The sequence below is a fragment of the Palaemon carinicauda genome, unplaced genomic scaffold, assembly GCF_036898095.1.
Source record: "Palaemon carinicauda isolate YSFRI2023 unplaced genomic scaffold, ASM3689809v2 scaffold5, whole genome shotgun sequence".
Lineage (NCBI taxonomy): Eukaryota > Metazoa > Arthropoda > Malacostraca > Decapoda > Palaemonidae > Palaemon > Palaemon carinicauda.
Genome location: NW_027171761.1, coordinates 540,001 through 562,564, shown reverse-complemented (window position 1 = coordinate 562,564; position 22,564 = coordinate 540,001). Strand labels below are relative to the sequence as shown.

Sequence of the window (22,564 nt, the reverse complement as noted above, 5' to 3'; positions counted from 1 at the left end):
AAACTCCTCTTTTCCTCTTCAAAGGGGTAGAGGAAACCATGGTTCCGTGTCTTGAATCCAGAGCTATAGGTTGCTCTGACGAATGGTCGGACAGGACAGGTTTGAATGCCTATGTTACAGCTCTGACTAAGGCACTGAACCAAGGCTGCTGACTGACTGATGCACTGTCAGAAAGATCCCCTGAAGGGAAAGGGACCGAAGGTTCCCTAAGAGGAGTCACTGTAATAGGTGGGTCTGACTTAGAAGGCAGTTTAGGGATCCTGAACCCCTCTGCTTGTGCCTGTTTCCGTTCTCCCGCAGGGCATGCTGGAATGCATATGCGGGGAGGGGAATGTGACGATGGTGACCTTGGCGGGTGTAGATCCTGAGCCCGTGCCTGTTGGCGAGAGTGCACACGCGGGAGAATATTGGGGCACGCAGGAGAGTATTGGCGAGCGAGTGCAAGTGAAAGTTGGCGCGCAGGTGCGTGTTGGCGCATGCGCATGTCTTTGTGCGTGCGCGCAGGAGAGCGCGGATGTCTAGGAGAGCACCGGCGTACAGGTGCATGATCTTGCTGCCTTCTATGAGGGCGAGCAGGGGAAGGGGTGCACCGAAGCGCTGTAGTGCTGACGAGCTGCTGGTGAGCGCTGATGTCCTGTAGGTTGGTGAGCTGGAGGACGATGGCGCGCAGCTGTGCACTTTGGTAGAGCTTCAAAAGGCTTTACCGGTGACAGGAACGGTAATGGCAGGTCGGCAGGTCTAAAGGGTGGATGGTCGATGTGCCCTTTGCAAGGGCGAGCATCCACCGAAGGGGATTGCGAACGATCAGCAGAGAGGTCTGGGACTGAAGTCACAGGACTAGTTGCAGGAGCAGTGACGATCGATGGATGAAGGTCAGATGACTGCAGTGGAGGCTCCTCTGCAGGGAACGGCTGCGCCGACGATGAAGCAAAGAGGCACCTCTTCACTGCTGGTGAAGGGAGACCTCTAAGGCAAAGTGGAAGGCGTGCTCTCCGACGAAAGCGCCCTCTGGTTCAGCAAGCTGACCGTGGGCCACAGCAGTCCTCTGAAGAGGAGTTTCTATAAGTGAACTCCCCTGAGGGGAAGAAACACTTGCAGGAGAGACAGACGGACTTAGTTTCCCCCTCGAAGAATGTTCAGGAAAGGGGGAAACTAAGTAGGCAGCAACCGCTGGAGAGTCTGGAGGGGCAGAGGAGTTGGATGATAATGCATAAGACACCACTGACATAATAACGTCAACGAGGGTCAGAGGATCTACCTCTGACGGCGATGATGACTGCTTAACATAAGCACCCATGCGGATGAACTGTAGCAAAGCTTCCTTGGAGGACAGACCCGTAAGCCCCAAGGAAGACCAATCTGTAAAAGCGGGGTTAGTGACACGGCCTCACCCGGAGGGAGAGGTGGGGCTGTTTCGTTAGGGGAAGCAACATCATCTCTCAAGAACCGGGGTTGGCCGACATTAACTTGGTCTACGCTACTCGACGGTCTCTCGTAAGAGGCCGAACGAGTAGAAGCTTCGGAGGAGGGTCGGGAGACGGAAGATGATGCCTTGGGTTTTTCTCCCTTCAAAGGAACCTTCGAAGGAGAAATATCCCGCTTGGACTTCTTCTTCCCCCGTCGCCCACTGGGAGGAAGACCACTCCCTACACTTACTACACTTATTTATGCTATCACACCATTGACCTCTGCATGAGGACAAAGGGTGTGAGGATCAGTCTCCACCGCCGACATAAACGTCCCACGAGGGCTGCCGGAGAGTCCAGGGCAGATGCGCATGGCCGCAGAAGTCAACTTCACAAACACACACTGAGAAAAAAAGAAAAAGCAAAAGTCATTAACGGCTGCCAATATTTGGCGAGGATGAAGAGCGGCAATGTTCGTTCCCCATCCAAGCTGAAAGCAAAGTGAGCTCAATCACAGGTGTGTGTGTGTGAGGGGGGGGGAGGAGCAAGCTACCCTCCCCTAACCCTGCTAACTAGCGGTATGGGTAGTTAACCCTCGTTAAAATTTAATGGCTCGTCATTTCAGCTACGCCGTAAGTAATACCCCTATTAAATAGCGTGGTTTGTATTCCAGTTACGGAACAAATATAAATTACTTCCAAATTTGTTATTATTGTCACTCTATACAAACGCTTGCCTTTTACAGGGAATGACTTACCTCTTAGGAGGGTGGAAGTCCGTGCCAACAGGCTCTTGGCATTTGACCTGCGGTTCTCTCCTTAAGCTATAGATTATAAGTGGTTGAAACCCTAAACCCCACCTTGATAAAACTGACGTGCTCTGCATGACTAGCGGCCTAGAAATGTGACTTGGTCTATGTATGGAATCTCCGAGTCATAGGAATTGTAAGAGTACTTAGACCTTGCCCAATACCCCCTCGCTAAAGGTATAGGAGATGCAATAACTATTATTTCTATACTATGTTATACAAGGGAAATGGATCTTACCTGCAGAGAGGTGAGGTCAGCTGTGTTGAGTATCTTGGTGTTGATTCCCCAAGGGAGGGAAAGGTCAAGGAAGGAAAGAAGCCAGTCATTCTTACTCATTCACCCCAGACTAACCCAGGTAACCTCAGCCCTCAACCCTCTACTACTTATCCATCAATGAGCTTGAAGTGTTGAGACTACTTATTGTGCAGCCACCACAGGACCAATGGAAAAGTTTCCATGTTCCTATCGGTCACGTATTGCAGGTAGTGAGGGATGAAGGTCTTCTGACGCTTCCACACGCCCGCTTGCAATACGTGCGCCACAGAGCAGTTCTTTTTAAACACCAGGGACGTTTGAATGACACTGACGTCCTGAGCTCCGGGTCATTGTAATGGAAGAGAGTCAGGATTAATTGCCAGGTTGATAAAAGCATGACAAGATGGTGTTCTTCGTGACCTTCCTCTTGACCTTCTCCGTGCTGACAAAGAATACCGACACATGGAGGCGAGCTAATACTGTTCTTTTTAAAAAACACATCAGACCTCACTGGGCAAAGTTGGTCTGGGTCATTGGTTACAGAACGAAGACTCCCAATCCTGAAGGTCCAGAATCTCGGATCTGCTTCTCCTGGATTTTGAATCTTGGCAATAAACTCAGGGACGAAGCTGAGAATTACCTCTCCCCATCCCCTTGAATGGGAGATGTTGTAGAAAAGACCATGCAGTTCACTAACCCTCTTGGCCGATGCCAGAGCGAGTATAAACTCAGTCTTCAGAGAAAGGTGGCAATCTGTTGCCTGGCATAATGGTTTGTAGGGAGCTCCCTTCAGAGACTGAAGGACTCGAACCTCAATCCAAGGAGGAAGTCTAACTTCTGACTGGGGGCAGGTAATTTCATAAGTTTGTATGAGGAGAGAAAGTTCCAATGAGGATATATCTACTCCCTTCAGTTTAAAGTCGAGACTTACGGCTGAGCGGTAGCCTTTCACTGCCGAAACCGTGAGGAGCATTTCTTCCCAAAGATATACAAGGAACTTCACTATTGTTGGAATAGAAGCATCAAGGGGAGTGATACCCCTTCCACGCAACTGAAAGTCCACTTAGCCTGGTAGACTGATGCTGGAGAGCGTCTGAGGTGTCCAGCCATCCTTTCCGTAACTCGTTGCGAAAATCCTCTCTGGGTGAGGAGATGCTGGACAGTCTCCAGGCGTGAAGCCGAAGCGAAGATACGTCTTTGTGAAAAAACAAATTCGTAGGTAATTTGTATTTTTCCTAACTATACAAACCTTAGCTATTTAATATGGGTAATTACTTTCGGCGTAGCTGAAATGACGAGCCATTAGAATTTTAACGAGGGTTTACTACCCATACCGCTAGTTAGCGGGGGGTAGGGAGGGTAGCTTGCTACCCCCCCTCATACACACTTGTGCTGAGCTCACTTTGCTTAGAGGTAGGACTTCACGGGGGATAGGGCTGGCGGGCAAGTTTGATTAAATAGCTGAGGTTTGTATAGTTAGGAAAAATACAAATTACCTACGAATTTGTCATTTGTTCCGTAACTGAAATAAAAACAGCGCTATTTAATATGGGTGACTCAACCCTTAGGAAGGGTGGTAAGTCCCGGACAGTACTGGCTTTTGGCTTTGCCCGGGGACTCAATATCTGAGTGTGTCAGCACTCAACAATAAGGAGTCCCTGCACCTTGCTAAAACCTTGCTATGCAAGGGCTGCGGCCTACGTAAGCTGTGTGTGAAGGTTTGAAGAGTGACTTGTCCTAGGAAGTTGACCTGAAGTCCTTTAGATGGAAACTTAGGCTAGGACTCTCCCAATACCACCTCGTCAGGGTATAGGGACGTGATAGTATTAGCTTAATACTAGGAACACACGGAAACATGCAGTGGTTTGAGGTCAGCTGTGCAGAGAACCCAAGATGCTACTTTCCCCAAGAGAGGGGAGGATGAAGAAAAGAATAAGGGCCAGACATACCTTTTCATTCATGCAGACTAAGACTGGGTAACAATGCCCTCAACCTTCTGCTACTTGTCCATTAAGTAGCCTGAGGTTTAAACCAGCTGTTGTGCAGCCACCACAGGGCCGATAAAGAACGTATCGAGTCTCCTGTGGGTCACGTCTTGCAGGTAGTGGGCTGTGAAGGTCGTCTGACGCTTCCACACCCCTGCTTGTAGAACCTGCGTCACTGAGAAGTTCTTTTTGAAGGCCATGGACGTAGCTACGCCCCTGACATCATGTGCTCTAGGGCGACGTGACGGAGGAGGGTCAGGATTCAGGGATAGATGGATTACCTTCCGAATCCATGCCGAGATGGTATTCTTGGTAACGCTCCTCTTTGTCCTCCCAGTGCTTACAAACAATGCCTGCACTTGGGGACGAACTGCAGCCGTTCTTTTAAGATATAGCCACAGTAGGAGATGGTCTGGGTCATCTGTTACAGAACGAAGACTCGAAACCTGGAAAGAGTCGAACCGTGGGTCCGGCACTCCCGGATTCTGAGTCTTAGCAATAAACTCAGAGACGAATCTGAACGTTACCTCCCCCCATCCCCTTGAATGGGCAATGTCATACGAGAGACCATGAAGTTCACTGACTCGCTTGGCCGAGGCCAAAGCTAGTAGGAACGCGATCTTCCAAATCAGGTGGCGATCAGAAGCCTGGCGTAATGGTTCGCAGGGAGATCTCTTAAGAGACCTGAGAACTCGAACCACGTTCCATGGAGGAGGTCTCACTTCAGACTGAGGGCAGGTAAGTTCATAACTTCGTATGAGTAAAGAAAGTTCCAGCGAAGAAGAAATGTCCACTCCTTTGAGCCCGAAGGCTAGACTTAAGGCTGAGCGATAGCCTTCACTGCCGAGACTGAAAGGCGCATTTCTTCTCGCAAATACACGAAGAACTCCGCTATTGCTGGAATAGTGGCATCGAGTGGAAAGATAGCCCTTCCACTACACCAACCACAGAAAACTCTCCACTTTGCCTGGTAGACCCCTGCGAATGACCTTCGCAGGTGTCCAGACATCCTGTTCGCAACTTGTTGCGAAAATCCTCTCTCTACGAGGAGATGCTGGATAGTCTCCAGGCGTGAAGTCGAAGCGAAGCTACGGCTTTGTGAAAGATGTTGGAGTGTGGTTGTTTGAGTAGCTCGTGTCGTCGAGGGAGTTCTCTCGGAAGTTCCGTTAGGAGTTGCAGAAGGTCCAGAAACCATTCTGCGTGATGCCATAGCGGAGCTATCAGGTTCATCGAGAGATTGATCGATATTCTGGTCTTGTTGAGTACCCTACTCATCAGACAGAACGGGGGAAAGGCGTAAACGTCGATGTTGTCCCACCGTTGTTGAAAGGCATCTTGCCAGAGTGCCTTGGGATCCGGGACTGGGGAGCAGTACAGCGGAAGCTTGAAGTTCAGCGCTGTAGCGAACAGATCCACGGTCGGGGAACCCCACAAAGTCAGGACTTTGTTGGCTACTACATGATCCAAAGACCACTCGGTACTCACTATCTGAGACGCTCTGCTCAGATTGTCGGCGAGCACATTCCTCTTGCCTGGAATGAAGCGAGCCGATAGTGGAATCTAGTGGACTTCGGTCCATCTCAGTATCTCTACTGCGGGATGGGATAGCTGCTCTGAAAAGGTACCTCCCTGCTTGTTGATGTAAGCCACTACTGTGGTGTTGTCGCTCATCACCACCACAGAGTGACCTGCCATGTATTGTTGGAACTGTTGAAGGGCCAGGAATACAGCCTTCATTTCTAGCAGATTTATATGGAGGCTCTTTTCTGATTCTGACCACAGGCCTGAGGTCCTGTGGTGCAGAACGTGGGCCCCCCACCCTTTCTTTGAAGCGTCCAAAAACAGCATCAAATCCGGGGGGAGGACGAGAAGATCCACTCCCTTTCATAGGTTCTCGTCTGTCACCCACCACTGAAGATCCGTCCGTTCCGCAGGACCCATCGGGATCATGACGTTCGGGGTATCGTGTCCTTGATTCCACCAGGACTTTAGTCGCCATTGCAGAGATCTCATTGTGAGGCGACCGTTGGGAACTAGACGGGCCAGGGATGAGAGGTGACCGAGGAGACGTAACCACGATTGGGCTGGGAGTTCTTCTCGTCTGAGGAAAGGATCTGCGACCCTCCTCAGCCTTGCTATCCTGTCGTCTGATGGGAAGGGTTTGTGGATACTGGTGTCTATTATCATGCCTAGATATACCAGTCTTAGAGTAGGGAGCCGAGAAGACTTCTGGAGATTTATCAGGATCCCCAAACCTTGGCAAAGTCCCAGAAGTTTGTCTCGGTGTCGAAGAAGGGATGACACCGAGTCTGCTAGGATCAGCCAGTCGTCCAGATAACGTAGGAGCCAGATGCCGATTCTGTGTGCCCACGATGATATCAGGGTGAACACTCTGGTGAAAACCTGAGGTGCTGTTGAGAGACCGAAGCACCAACCTTGAACTGGTAGATCTTGTTGTCTAGGCTGAATCTTAGGTACAGTGGAACCTCTACATACGAACGTATCTACATCCGAATTTTCCAACATCCGAAGTAAAATTCGAGCAAATTTTTTACTCTACACCCGAATTTTATTTCGACACACGAAGTAAGCAATTTTCGTCGTACCGGTTGTATCCGAATTTTTCTACAGGCGAAGTACAATTCGAACACGTTCCTACTCTACACCCGAATGTTTTTTTTCGACACCCGAAGTAAACAATACTCGTACGCGTAGTCGGGGCTCATAGCGCCTTGAGTGTTTTTTATTTCCGCCGATAGAAGGCAGCACTTCGACCTCAGAGGGACCCTCAATTAGCGCGGCTCGGGTCAGTCCTCTTGCGGTTGTTCCCTGTGCGTTCTGCTATTAACTGTGTTTTAATCGTGATTTTTTACGAGCATCCTTTAACGGTAATTTACGTAAAGTATGGGTCCTAAAAGGCTTAGTTTTGCAAGTGGTAGTGGTAGTGGTGAGAAAAGGAAGAAGGAAATGCTTTCTTTAGACTTTAAGCAGGAAATTATTGAAAAACATGAGCGTGGCGTCCGCGTGAGTGAACTTGCTAAACAGTATGGCCGTAATATGTCGACGATCTTGACAATCCTTACACAGAAGGAAGCTATTAAAGCAGTGAAACCTTCTAAGGGGATCACCATAATTTCAAAATGCCGTAGCCCTATCATAAAAGAGATGGAATGACTTCTGCTAGTGTGGATCAAGGACAGAGAGATCGTTGGCGACACCATCACCGAGACCGTCATCTGCGAGAAGGCGCACGCCATCTTTACGGACTTGAAGGAGGAGAACTCTGGGGGTGATGCTGGGAAGAGTTCAATTGAGCCTTCCTCAGATGATTTCAAGGCATCTCGTGGTTGGTTTGATAAATTTAAGAAACGGTCCGGGATTCATTCAGTTGTTCGCCACGGAGAGGCTGCTAGTGCGGACACAAAGGCTGCAGCTGACTTTGTCAAAAACTTCGAAAGGATCGTGCTGGAAGAAGGCTACGTAGAGCAGCAAGTGTTTAATTGTGATGAAACCGGGCTGTTTTGGAAGAAGATGCCCAGTCGAACCTACATCACCGCCGAAAAGAAGAAATTGCCTGGGCATAAGCCAATGAAGGATCGGTTGACTCTTGCCCTATGTGCCAACGCTAGCGGGGACTTTAAAGTCAAGCCCTTACTGGTTTACCATTCCGAGAACCCTAGGGCCTTTAAGGCACACAACGTCGATAAGGACCAGCTTCATGTTTTCTGGCGATCCAACTCGAAGGCCTGTGTCACTAGGCAATTCTTCGTGCAATGGGTTAACCAAGTTTTCGGCCCTTCTGTGAAGAAGTATCTTCATGAACAGAAATTGCCTTTAAAGTGCCTCATATGCCTTGACAATGCACCCGCTCACCCCCCCCCCCCCCCCCCGGACTTAAAGATGATATCTATGATGAATTCAAGTTCATAAAGGTGCTGCATCTTCCACCGAATACCACCTCTATCCTCCAGCCCATGGACCAGCAAGTCATCTCTAATTTTAAGAAGCTGTACACCAAGCACTTATTTAAGCAGTGCTTTAATGTCACGCAAAGCACCAACTTAACTTTGCGTGAATTTTAGAGAAGCCACTTCAACGTCGTGCACTGCTTGAAGATCATAGATCAGGCTTGGGTGGGATTAACTCAACGGACCCTCAATTCTGCATGGAAGAAGCTGTGGCCTGATGCAGTTTCTTCCCAAAATTTCGAAGGTTTTGACCCCGAACCTGATCCCGTGGTGGGTGCAGCGGAAGCCGTAGAGGAAATCATCTCCCTTGGCAAGTCCATGGGTCTGGAGGTCGACGCAGATGACATTACGGAACTCGTCGCCGAACATCACGACGAACTTACCACGGATGAGCTCAAGGAACTCCATGCTATGTCTGTGCACATGAGTGATGACGAGGAAGGGAGCGAGGAGGTAGAACATGTGTTAGGTTCGGCGCATATAAAAGAGGTGTTAGGAAAATATCAAGACGTGGTCGACTTCATCGACAAATACCACCCAAAACAATTGCAGGTTTGTCGTGTAGTTTCGCAGTTCGATGATGTTTGCCTAACTCACTTTTGAAACATTCTGAAAAGCCGTACCAAGCAATTATCTATCGATAATTTCTTTACAAAAACTACGAAGCGAACTCGTGATGAAGAGGATGTAAGTGATTCAAAGAAAACGGCAAAGAGTGAAGTGGAAGAAAGTGAAACAAAGAAAACGGCAGAGTGAAGCGAAAGAAATTCAGTCAATTTTAAGTGTAGAGAGAGAAACTGATTAAAATTAATCATCAAAAAGAAAAAAAGAAAATGTAAAAAAAAATATAAAATATAAAAATAAAAAAAAAAAAATAAGCTAAGTTATGTTAAAGTTCACTTAGTGTAAGTTAGAATAAGTTACGGTAGTGTACTGTACATTTATCGTAGTTAACCTCTCTACCTCCTCGCCGCCCGTCCGTCTCCTCTCTGCGTAGCAAGACCAACAACACCTGCGCTGGAGTTTCTAAGGTAAAGTGATGCTAAAAACCCGTTTCTTATTTATCATTTTATGCTAATTCTTCTTATTTACATGTCTATTATCTAAATTAGTGTGCATTATTCTCATGGGAAATTATGTGTAGTAATTTATTAAGGAGTTATCATAGGTTTTTGGGCTCAACCACAGATTAATCCTATTTCAATGTATTCTTGTGGGAAAATTCGTCCCTACATCCGAACATTTTCTACATCCGAAGTTGGTTCTGGAACGGATTAAATTCGTATGTAGAGGTACCACTGTACTTCCTTGAAGACGGATGGATTGGGATCTGGAAGTCCGCGTCCTTCAGATCCAGTGTGCACATGAAGTTTCGCGGTCTCACTGCGAGTCTGACCGTGTCTGCCGTTTCCATGCTGAACGGTGTCTGCTTGACAAACCTGTTCAGAGCTGAGAGGTCGATGACTGGTCTCCAGCCTCCAGACACCTTCTTTACAAGAAAGAGTCGACTGTAGAAGCCTGGGGACCCGTTGACGACCTCTTGGAGAGCGTTCTTCTTCAACATGGTCTCGATTTCTGCCCAAAGGGCTTGCCCTCTTGCAGATCCCATGGCAAGAGAGCTCAACGACACAGGATTCGATGTCAGGGGAGGTACAGATGTTATGAACGGGATGCGATATCCTTGGCTGATCACGGAGATCGTCCAGGAATCGGCCCCGAGTTGCTGCCACCTGTTCGCGCAACTTTGGAGGCATCCCCCCACTGGTGGACATGCGGGGGGGGACTGCCAATCCTAGTGTTTGCAGCCTCGGCCACTCCCCCTAGGATTTTTGCCTCCCCTGGAGGACTTCTTGCCTTTCCTGTCCTTGACGGGAAAGGGCTGTTTGGACACCCCTGCCTTTGCTGCTACTGCCAGTTTTGTCGTCTTTGCAAGGCGAGGTTGTTGAGGTGCTGGAGGCTTATAGGGATTTGATGTTAAAGCCCTCTGGAGGAGGGAGTCCTGGTTGGACTTCCTCCACCTCTCAGCCGCCTGCTCTACATCTTTCGGCTCAAACAGACTACTCCCCAAAAGGGAGGAATGTCTGAGCTTACTGACCTCGGTATTGGGGACCTTCGAGTTGAGTCTTTCAGACACCGTATCACGGCGTTTCAGGATAGTGTTAGCCCACAAGTTCGAGACTTGGTGGGCCAGAAACTCGATGGTACGAGTACCTGAAAGAAGGAAGGTCTCCAAGGCCTTCCTGGTACTCTCCTTAGACAAGTCTTCGGATCGCATCAGGATGCCAAGAGATCCCAGCCAGATATCCAGCCACGAAGGGGCCTGCATGGCGCACTTCGCTACCTTCTCCTGGCAGAGAATCTCCAAGGCCGAGAACGGCACTGGCCGGTTGGAGAGCCTCTCGAGAGGGACTCCCCTGGAGAGCTCTTCCACCGAGTGGTGGAGGGGAAGAGCTAAACAGAACTCCTCGACGATTTCGAAGTACAGTACCTCCTCTGGTGGACACGAGGAGATGGAAGGAGTTTGTTTCCGGCGCTGGAACGGCTGGAGGAGGCTAGCTCGGAGAGCTGGCTCTCGACCTTATCTCTGGCACTCTTGACCCCCTGGGACCAGGGCAAAGCAGCGCTGGTTTTAGGGGGCTTTTGAGTACCAAAGACTCGGTCCAGAACCATGTCCTTGCCCTCTCGAGGAGGAATCTCCGGATCCGAAAATCCATTAAGGTTCCTCATCAGAGTCAAAACTAACCAAAAGGCATGCTCTGACTCCTGCGGCTCTCCTCCAGATGGACTAGCAGCAAGGTCTCCAGTCCCCAAAGGCTCTTCTTGGGGGGACTCGTGGACGTTCTCCGCGGGCTTAGCTGGTTCTGGTCTGATTCTCGAAGATTTCGGAACTGTCGTGGAGTCCTTCGACTTCCTCCTGGGAGGGATGCAGAGTTTCAACAAAGATGGTGGGGGGCTCTTCTCCGCCTCCACCCGAGGAGACTTCTCGGCGCGAGGTGGGGTTTCTCCCATTGGTGCGATGAGAGAACGCCTCACCTCACGAGAATCCCCTGAGGACGGAAAACCCTCGTCCACGGGGGATGGAGAGAAAGTCTGGGGAGGGGAGGGAGCCTTCCTCGACGGCTTCCAAGGAGCCAGTTTCGCCCTTGGAGAAGTAACCACATCGTCCACTCCTCTCTTCCTCTTCAGGGGGGCCGCTGATTTGAAGCCTAGTTCAGAGAAAGCGGGCTTGAAAGCCTGTGCAACCGCTCTGATCAAGGGCCCAAACCAGGGCAGCCGACTGACAGCAGCGCTGTCAAAGACACCCTCTGGAGGGAAGGGGATCGTAAGATCCCTAGGAGTGGAAACTACAACAGGGTCTGCCTGAAAGGAAGAAGCTGTAGAAGAAAAGTTCCTGGACCTGTCCGGAGATTTTTCTCCCTCCGTTGAGCGCGCTGTCCTGCATTTACGGGGGGGAACGCAATGAAGATGACCTGACTGCGCGTCGTACTGCAGGATCCCGAGTGGAAACGTGCTGTGGGTCGCGCTGGGCATCGCGCTCGCGCGATAGGCCATTGCCTAGTTCGGGAGTTGATTGCTCACGCGCGCGGGCGATGGCGAGGGAGTGATGGCGTGCGGGCGAGCGATGGCGCAAAGGCGAGCGATGGCGCACAGGCGAGCGATGGCGCAAAGGCGAGCGATGGCGCAAAGGCGAGCGATGGCGCACAGGCGAGCGATGGCGCACAGGCGAGCGATGGCGCACAGGCGAGCGATGGCGCAAAGGCGAGCGATGGTGCGTAGGCGAGGGGGCGGGTTGCCGCTCAGGCGAGCGTTGGCGCGTAGGAGAATTCGCGCGTTGGCGCGTCGGTGAACGATGGCGCGCAGGAAAAGGAGCTCGTGGGCGCGCAGGCGACGGGGCATGGGCGCATAGGTGAAGGGGCGCGTTGGTGTGCGTTCCGGAGACCTCGGATGGAGTGCAGCCACAGGATTCTGAAGGGCCCGTAAGGGCGAAGCCGTAGGGCGCCTGCGTGCAGGGGGAATATCCCTAACGAGCGGGCGTGCAGGAGGGCGCTCATCAGGAACAGAAGTTCTGGCGTGGGCGCGCGATGGAGACTGCGGGCGATGGCGCGTAGGCGAGGTCTGATGGCGAGTCGGTGATCGTGGAGGAGAGCGCTGGCGAGCAGGAGAGGAAGATGACTTCTCTTTGGAACCCTGATCCAAAGATCGAGGGCGAGCAGGCGAGCGATGACAAGCAGGCAAGCGTTGGCGAGCAGGAGAGCGCTGGCGAGCAGGAGAGCGCTGGCGCACAGGAGATCGCTGACGAGCAGTAGTTCGCTGACAAGCAGGAGAGCGCTGATGAGCAGGAGAGCGCTGACTAGCAGGAGACCGAGGGCGTCCATGGCGTGCATCAGGCCGAGGGCGCGCAGAGGTCCGTTGGCGAGCATGAGATCGTGGGCGCGTAGTCTCTCGAACTGCAGGACGAACAGGAGATCGTGGGCGTACAGGAGAGCGCTGGCGAGATGAGACAGCAACCAGTGGGCGCTTGCGCGCAGTAGTGCGCTGGCACGCAGACAAACATTGGCGCACAGGGGAAACCTGGCGCTTAAGGGACTTACACACAATGTGTGAAAGCCCTTTTTGCCCCGAAGGGACCGGTGCCCGTTTGAAAACGGGATGGGTGGGCGCCCACAGTGCATCAGCAGCCAGGAAAGGTGAAGGCAGATCAGCAGGTCTGGCAGGCGTAGGAGATCGCGAACGATCTGCGGAGAGGTCCAGGTCCAAGGAAGTAGCAGGAACGGTAGCTGAAGGACGAGGTGCCTCTGCGGGGGACTGCGAGGATGAAGATCCAAAGAAGCGCCTCCTAACACCCTTGTGAGGAGAAGGAAGACCTCGGCAACGAAGAGGAGGGCGAGCCTTACGTCGGATACGTCCTCTGGGAGCAGCAGGCAAACCATCGGCAGTCCTCCGAAGAGGATTCTCTGTCAGTGAACTCCCCCGGGGGGTGAGAATCACCAGCAGGAGAGACCGTTGGACTTAGTTCCTCCCTTGAAGGATGCTCGGAGGGGGGAGCTAAGCCTTCAGCTACAACAGGAGCAGGGGTTTGAACACTCTCATTGGAAGCGTCTGCCACAAAAGCCTCGACAATAAACAGAGGGTCAACCTCTGCTACCGCCGGTGACTGTTTGACAGCTGCTCCCAACCTGATCATGTCAAACATAGCTTCCTTGGAGGGCGAACCCTGAAGCCCCAAGGAAGCCCAAAGCTGCAAAAGATCATCATTATTCACATCAGGAGAAATAATTAAATCCTCCCCCGGGGGAGGAGGAGGAGCTGCCTCGTTATGGGAGGCAATTCCCTCTCCCAAACCCCGAGATCGGTCAACAACAGTACGGCCTATGCTACCACTCGACGGCCTCTCGCGAGAAGCCGATCGAGTGGGAGCTTCGGAGGAGGTTTGGGCTACGGAAGAAGAGTCCTTAGGATTTTCCTTCTTCAAAGAAACCTTTGAAAGAGAAATATCCCATTTGGACTTCTTCTTCCGGCGCCGAGAAAACCTCTCCCACTGGGAGGTAGGCCCCTCCCTGCATTCCATACATACGTTATCACTTTCAAACCGCTGACTCCAACAATAAAGGCATAAGGTGTGTGGATCCGTTTCGATAGAAGACATGAAGGCCCCAGTGACAGTAAAGGTGTTCCCACCCTGAGTATCTGCTGGCCTTCCACGTAACGAAGGAGAGCCGAGTCGTCAGCAATGAAGAGCAAGACCGAACTCAAACTCTGGGAAGGCTGTAAGTGGTCTTCCTCCGAGAAATCGCAGGGAACGAGCGATGATAATATCCAAACAAAGAAGAAGTATCCACACAACGACAAATCATCTGCGGCCAAGGCCGAAACACTCGGAAGGCCAACAGCCAACAGGTTGTTTAGCATCCAAGGGGGACAATCGTAAGAGAAGGTTCTTCGCCTTTGAGAACCTGTCGCACTACGCTATCACACAAATATGTTATTTTTATAATAAAATAAATTTTTGAATATACTTACCCGGTGATTATATAAGCTGCAACTCTGCTGCTCGACAGAAAACTCTACGCTCAAAATCCGCCAGCGATCGCTATGCAGGAGGGGGTGTACTTCAACAGCGCCATCAGTCGTGCAGGTACTCAGTACTCAATGTAAACACAGAACTCAATTTTCTCCTCGGTCCACTGGGTCTCTATTGGGGAGGAAGGGAGGGTCCTTTAATATATAATCACCGGGTAAGTATATTCAAAAATTTATTTTATTATAAAAATAACATTTTTCAATATTAAACTTAGCCGGTGATTATATAAGCTGATTCACACCCAGGGGGGTGGGTAGAGACCAGCATTAATTGTTTACATTATATGAGCTAAGGATTTTGTATTTCATTTTAGCAGTTATTCAAAATAACAAACATAAAATAAATAAGTACCTGGTAAGGAAGTCGACTTGAACAATTACTCTGCCTTTTTAAGTACGTCTTCCTTACTGAGCCTCGCGATCCTCTTAGGATGCTGAGCGACTCCTAGGAGCTGAAGTATCAAGGGTTGCAACCCATACTACAGGACCTCATCAAAACCTCTAATCTAGGCGCTTCTCAAGAAAAGAATTTGACCACCCGCCAAATCAACCAGGATGCGAAAGGCTTCTTAGCCTTCCGGACAACCCAAAAACAACAATAAAAAACATTTCAAGAGAAAGATTAAAAAAGGTTATGGAATTAGGGGAATGTAGTGGTTGAGCCCTCACCCACTACTGCACTCGCTGCTACGAATGGTCCCAGGGTGTAGCAGTTCTCGTAAAGAGACTGGACATCTTTAAGGTAAAAAGACGCGAACACTGACTTGCTTCTCCAATAGGTTGCGTTCATTATACTCTGCAGAGATCTATTTTGTTTAAAGGCCACTGAAGTTGCGACAGCTCTAACTTCATGTGTCCTTACCTTCAGCAAAGCTTGGTCTTCCTCACTCAGATGGGAATGAGCTTCTCGTATCAACAGTCTGATATAATAGGATACTGCATTCTTTGACATAGGCAAAGAAGGTTTCTTAATAGAACACCATAAAGCTTCTGACTGTCCTCGTAAAGGTTTAGTTCGTCTTAAATAGAACTTAAGAGCTCTAACAGGGCATAAGACTCTTTCTAGTTCATTTCCAACCATATTAGAAAGGCTTGGAATATCGAACGATTTCGGCCAAGGACGAGAAGGTAGCTCGTTTTTGGCTAGAAAACCAAGCTGTAAAGAACATGTAGCCGTTTCAGATGAAAATCCGATGTTCCTGCTGAAGGCGTGAATCTCACTGACTCTTTTAGCTGTGGCTAAGCAAACCAGGAAAAGAGTCTTTAAAGTGAGATCTTTAAAGGAGGCTGATTGTAGTGGCTCGAACCTTTCTGACATAAGGAATCTTAGTACCACGTCTAAATTCCAACCAGGTGTAGCCAAACGACGCTCCTTCGTGGTCTCAAAAGACTTAAGGAGGTCCTGTAGATCTTTGTTGTTGGAAAGATCTAAGCCTCTGTGACGGAAGACTGATGCCAACATGCTTCTGTAACCTTTGATAGTGGGAGCTGAAAGAGATCTTTCTTTCCTCAGGTATAATAGGAAGTCAGCTATTTGGGTTACAGAGGTACTGGTCGAGGATACTGATACTGACTTGCACCAGTTTCGGAAGACTTCCCACTTCGACTGGTAGACTCTAAGAGTGGATGTCCTCCTTGCTCTAGCAATCGCCCTGGCTGCCTCCTTCGAAAAGCCTCTAGCTCTAGAGAGTCTTTCGATAGTCTGAAGGCAGTCAGACGAAGAGCGTGGAGGCCTGGGTGTACCTTCTTTACGTGAGGCTGACGTAGAAGGTCCACTCTTAGAGGAAGAGTTCTGGGAACATCCACCAGCCATTGAAGTACCTCGGTGAACCATTCTCTCGCGGGCCAGAGGGGAGCAACTAACGTCAACCTTGTCCCTTCGTGAGAGGCGAACTTCTGCAGTACCTTGTTGACAATCTTGAACGGGGGGAATGCATAAAGGTCTAGATGTGACCAATCCAGAAGAAAGGCATCTATATGAACTGCTGCTGGGTCCGGGATTGGTGAGCAATATATTGGGAGCCTCTTGGTCATCGAGGTTGCGAAGAGATCTATGGTAGGCTGGCCCCATGTGGCCCACAGTCTCTTGCACACATCCTTGTGTAGGGTCCATTCTGTTGGAATGATTTGACCCCTCCGACTGAGGCAATCTGCCATGACATTCAAGTTGCCTTGGATGAACCTCGTTACTAGAGAAAGGTTTAGATCTTTTGACCAGGTGAGGAGGTCCCTTGCGATCTCGTACAACGTCATAGAATGGGTCCCTCCTTGCTTGGAGATGTACGCCAAGGCCGTGGTGTTGTCCGAGTTCACCTCCACCACTTTGCCTTGAAGGAGGGACTTGAAGCTTTTCAAGGCCAGATGAACTGCCAGTAGCTCCTTGCAGTTGATATGTAACGTTCTTTGATTCGAGTTCCAAGTTCCCGAGCATTCCCGACCGTCTAATGTCGCACCCCAGCCCGTGTCCGATGCGTCTGAGAAGAGAACGTGGTTGGGGGTCTGAACAGCCAGTGGCAGACCCCCTCTGAGGTTGATACTGTCCTTCCACCAAGTCAGGGACGACTTCATCTTTTCGGAAATGGGGATCGAGACCGCTTCTAGCGTCTTGTCCTTTTTCCAGTAAACAGCTAGGTGAAATTGAAGGGGACGGAGGTGTAGTCTCCCTAACGGAACGAACTGTTCCAGGGATGAAAGCGTCCCTATCAGACTCATCCACTGTCTGACTGAACATCGTTCCTTCTTTAGCATGTTCTGGATGCATACCTGGGCTTGACTTGTTCTGGGGGCCGACGGAAAAGCCCGAAAAGCTTGACTGTGAATCTCCATCCCTAAATACACAATAGTTTGGGATGGGACCAGTTGGGACTTTTCCATATTGACCAGGAGACCCAATTCCTTGATCAGATCTAGAGTCCACTTTAGATTCTCCAGACAGCGACGACTGGAAGAAGCTCTTAGAAGCCAGTCGTCCAAATAGAGGGAGGCTCTGATATCCGCTAAGTGCAGGAATTTGGCAATATTCCTCATCAGCCTCGTAAACACAAGAGGAGCTGTGCTTAGGCCAAAGCACAGGGCTTGAAATTGGTAGACAACCTTTTCGTAGACGAATCTCAGAAAAGGTTGGGATTCTGGGTGGATGGGGACGTGAAAGTATGCGTCCCTTAGGTCTAAAGAGACCATCCAGTCTTCCTTTCTGACCGCTGCTAGAACAGACTTTGTGGTCTCCATGGCGAACGTCTGCTTTGTGACAAAGACATTCAGCGCACTGACGTCTAGCACCGGCCTCCACCCTCCTGTCTTCTTTACCACTAAGAAGAGACGGTTGTAGAAGCCCGGGGATTGATGGTCCCGGACTTTGACTACCGCTCCCTTTTCTAGTAAGAGAGACACCTCCTGCTTCAAAGCTCGTCTCTTGTCTACTTCCCTGTACCTGGGAGAGAGATCGATGGGAGACGTTGCTAGAGGGGGTTTGCGAACAAACGGGATCTTGTACCCTTCTCTGAGCAGCTTCACAGATTGAGCATCTGCGCCTCTTTCCTCCCAGGTCTGCCAGAAGTTCTTGAGTCTGGCTCCCACTGCTGTCTGAAGAAGGTGGCAGTCAGACTCTGCCCTTAAAGGACTTGGTACCTTTCTTCTTCCCACGTCTCCCTTCGGCACGAGCACCTCCTCTGCTGGAGGCTCTGCCACGAAAGGGCGGAATGAATCTGGACGCTGGAGTGTCCATCCTGGGTCTTGACAAGGTAGGCAAAGGGGTGGCTTTGCGGGCAGAGGACGCAACCAGGTCATGAGTGTCCTTTTGAATCAAGGAGGCAGCAATCTCCTTTATCAAGTCCTCTGGGAAAAGGCACTTTGAGAGAGGAGCAAAAAGAAGTTCCGATCTCTGATACGGTGTTACTCCAGCAGACAGGAACGAGCAAAGGTTCTCCCGTTTCTTGAGGACACCGGAAACGAACGAAGCCGCAAGCTCACTGGATCCGTCACGTATGGCCTTGTCCATGCAGGACATTATGAGCAAGGAAGATTCCTTGTCAGACGGGGAGATCTTCCTGCTCAAAGCTCCCAGACACCAGTCCAAAAAGTTAAAGACCTCGAAGGCTCTAAACACACCTTTCAACAGATGGTCTAGGTCCGAGGGAGACCAACATATCTTAGAGCGTCTCATGGCTAGCCTGCGGGGAGAGTCTACTAGACTTGAGAAGTCGCCCTGGGCAGAGGCAGGAACTCCCAAGCCGAGAACTTCTCCCGTGGCATACCAGACGCTCGATCTGGAAGAGAGTTTCGCAGGGGGAAACGTAAATGCTGTCTTCCCTAGATTCTTTTTGGACTGCATCCAATCTCCTAAAACCCGTAAAGCTCTCTTGGACGAGCGGGCGAGGACGAGTTTCGTAAAGGCAGGTGCGGATGACTGCGTGCCTAAAGCAAACTCTGACGGAGGAGAACGTGGAGCCGCAGACACAAACTGATCAGGATACAACTTTTTGAACAGAGCAAGAACTTTTCTAAAGTCCAAAGAGGGTTGCGTGGTCTTGGGTTCGTCAATGTCCGTATGTGGGTCGTCAATGTGTGCAGCGTCGTCATCATCAGAGAATCCATCATCTGAGAATTGAGGAGGAAGCGGCAAAGGAGTAGGAATCGGCTGTTCAGCTGAGTCCGGCAGCACGGGTGCACGTGTGACTGAACCGGACGCAACGTCATGGAACTGTTGCCCAGTCTGAGAACTGGCAACAACCATAGCAGCGCGGGGACGCAAAGCGTCTACTCCAGACTGTCTAGTCTGATGTGGGCGAGTAGAGGTAACCACACTGGGTTGCGGAGGTTGACGCACCGCGTCAAAACAAAACAACTTAGACTGTTGTTGTACCTCGCGAACGTCAACGGAAGGCTCCGTGCGTCGCTGAACGTCAACATGCGGCTGGCAGGGTACACTGGAACGCATGGGTGGCGGGACTCTCTCAGCTGGAGTGCGGCAGAAGGTCGCCTCAGCGTCCACAGGACGCACAACCGTGGGAGGTTGTAGGCTAGAGGTTGGTGCAGCGTCAACCTTCTCCGCACGAAAGTCCTGCATCAACGACGTTAGCTAAGACTGCATGGTCTGCAGCAAAGACCACTTAGGGTCTACAGGAGCAGGTGCGGCAACAGGCGGTGTTACTGCCTGATGCGGTACCGCTTTGCCTCTCTTAGGAGGTGAGCAGTCGTCGGAAGACTGCAGCGAGTCCGAACTGACCCAGTGGCTACAACTGGGCCGTTGGACTTGCGCGGAAGGGACCGACTTGCGCTTAAGAGGCCGCGAGACCTTGGTCCATGGTTTCTTCCGAGAAACCTCTTCCGCAGACGAGGAATAAATGGGCTCTCTCGTCTTTGTGTGGGTGGGGCGATCTTGGGTAGATACGCCCGAAACCACGGAGGGAACGTCTGTTCGCTGATTAAAGCCTCTCGAACCCTTTGGTCGTACGACATTGCTTCTCCCCTGGGCTTGGGAGCTTGCAAGAGGTCCCGGACTGGGAGGACGACAGGCACGAACAGACGAACCCTCAAGCGCAACACTATCCACAACACTATCCACAACACTACCACTCACTTTATCACTACCCACTGCACTCTTGCACTTCAGCTCCTTGACGTCTGCCATGAGCTGGTTACGGTCACTAGCCAAGGACTCGACTCTCTCACCCAGAGCCTGGATGGCACGCATCATATCTGCCATCGAAGGTTGTTGAGTGCTAGAAGGGGGATCAGGAGCAACCACTACAGGGGAAGGAATAGGTTGTGGGGCATGAGGAGAGGAAAATTCAACGGAGCGAGATGAACTTCTCCTGACTCTATCTCTCTCTAGCCTACGTGTATATTTCTGGAATTCGATAAAATCGAATTCCGAAAGCCCAACGCATTCCTCACATCGATCTTCCAATTGACAGGTTTTATCCCGACAATTGGAACAAACGGTGTGAGGATCGATAGAGGCCTTCGGAAGATGCCTTGAACAGTCCCTAGCATTACACTTCCTGAATTTAGGGACTTGAGAAGGGTCAGCCATTTTGAATTAGTCAAAGGGGAATTCAAAAACTATCCAAAGTCGTCAACAAATAATCCGATATCAACAAAAGAATGCAAGGATGTATTGAAGATAACGTCAGCAAAGCGAAAGCTCAAAACTAGAAATGTGTACTTCACCAAAAATATGTGAAAACCAATCCAGTAAGCAACAGCGAATTTAGTAGGTCTTGCCGGTGGCACGACAGAGAGAAAATTGAGTTCTGTGTTTACATTGAGTACTGAGTACCTGCACGACAGATGGCGCTGTTGAAGTACACCCCCTCCTGCATAGCGATCGCTGGCGGATTTTGAGCGTAGAGTTTTCTGTCGAGCAGCAGAGCTGCAGCTTATATAATCACCGGCTAAGTTTAATATTGAAAAAGCCACATTCACTGAAAAGACAAGCTTAAATATATATATAAAAACATTAAAAAAGCAAAACGAGTGCTCAGCCTAGGTGTATGAGTGAGAGGGGTTGCCGGCTATCCCCCACCCCTCTCACTAACTAGCAGTTGGAATGGTTCGACAGTACCTCGCTAAAAGTCTTATTGCTAGTCTTACAGCTGCACCGAAAGTATGTTCTCTTATAAATAGCGAGGGTTTGTATAGAGTGACCGAACAAATTGGTTTTGTAAAAATATATCTAGACGAATGTTTCGTTAAGAAACTTGTGATTAGCCTAACTGTATTATTATTAGGATTGATAACGGTAATGCTGTCTATTACTGTGCAATAAACAACTTCAGAAATTACAAAACAAAATAAACTGAGAAGCAAGATTGATAAAAGGGGCTCTACCGCTAGAAAGGATTACCCGTTCTGATTCAACTACACCGGCTGCCTATTAATGCTAGAATAAATTTTATGATATGTACAATGACTCATAAAAATATCAGAATTGCATATCCAAAATATTCAAGAGAATTGCTACATATCCTGCAACCAACAAATCGTATTGACACGAGAACAGTTATGGATGGACACAAGTTATAGAAGACAAGATACAACTCAAAAATAGCTTCTAGAACTTTCAAATATGCGGCCCCAAGATTATATAACAAGGTTCCACTAGACACCTGGTGGGCTCATAATATAAAAGCTTTCAAGAGGTTTAAGACTTTTTTTATGCCTAAAAAGTTATAATACAGTGGATCTGCCAATTAATGTGGATTAGGCTATATTATCATTAGTATTATTACTATTACTAGATAATCTACAACCCTAGTTGGAAAAGCAGGATGCTATATGTCCAAGGGATCCATCAGGGAAAATCACACAAGAAAAAGTACAGAAAACTTAAATAGTGTATTCCTAAAGTAGTTGATACTTCAAGTAATTTAGCCCTTACTGAAAATATGTATATATAGATATAGATATATATATATATATATATATATATATATATATATATATATATATATATATATATATATATATATATAAATATATAAATATATAAAATATTACATATACATATATAAATATATTACTTATATAAATATATATATATAAAATATATATACTTATATAAATATTTATATATATATATATATATATATATATATATATATATATATATATATATATATATATATATATACACATATATATAAAACAATATATACTTACATATATATATATATATATATATATATATATATATATATATATATATATATATATATATATATATATATATATATATATATATATATATATACACACATACTAGCATCATCCTTAATAAGTTTGCCCCGAGTGAAATGAAGCCAAGGCTAAGAGGGTAGATTATCTAGAGCTGCACAATATATTCTTTCCACAATTATTATCATATTACAAACCAAAATTAATAAGGTTATTAAAATAGCCACGATAAAATAGACTACGACGACAATACTTTTCTGACCTAACCTACGATTTCCACTGAACGTAAAGGTAGAACTACCTTCGAGAAATTCACATACATAAAAGAATGAAAGTACTTGTTAAACGTTATGGCTCAGAATGTATTAAAATGAATATTTTCA

At 48.8% G+C, this 22,564-nt stretch overlaps 1 protein-coding gene across 1 annotated transcript in view; it reads right to left on the bottom strand.

The window, feature by feature from the left end:
• Positions 1-22,564, bottom strand: part of LOC137637029 (uncharacterized) — a 318,070-nt gene that overhangs the window by 295,187 nt on the left and 319 nt on the right. The gene's annotated exons all lie outside the window — the stretch shown is intronic.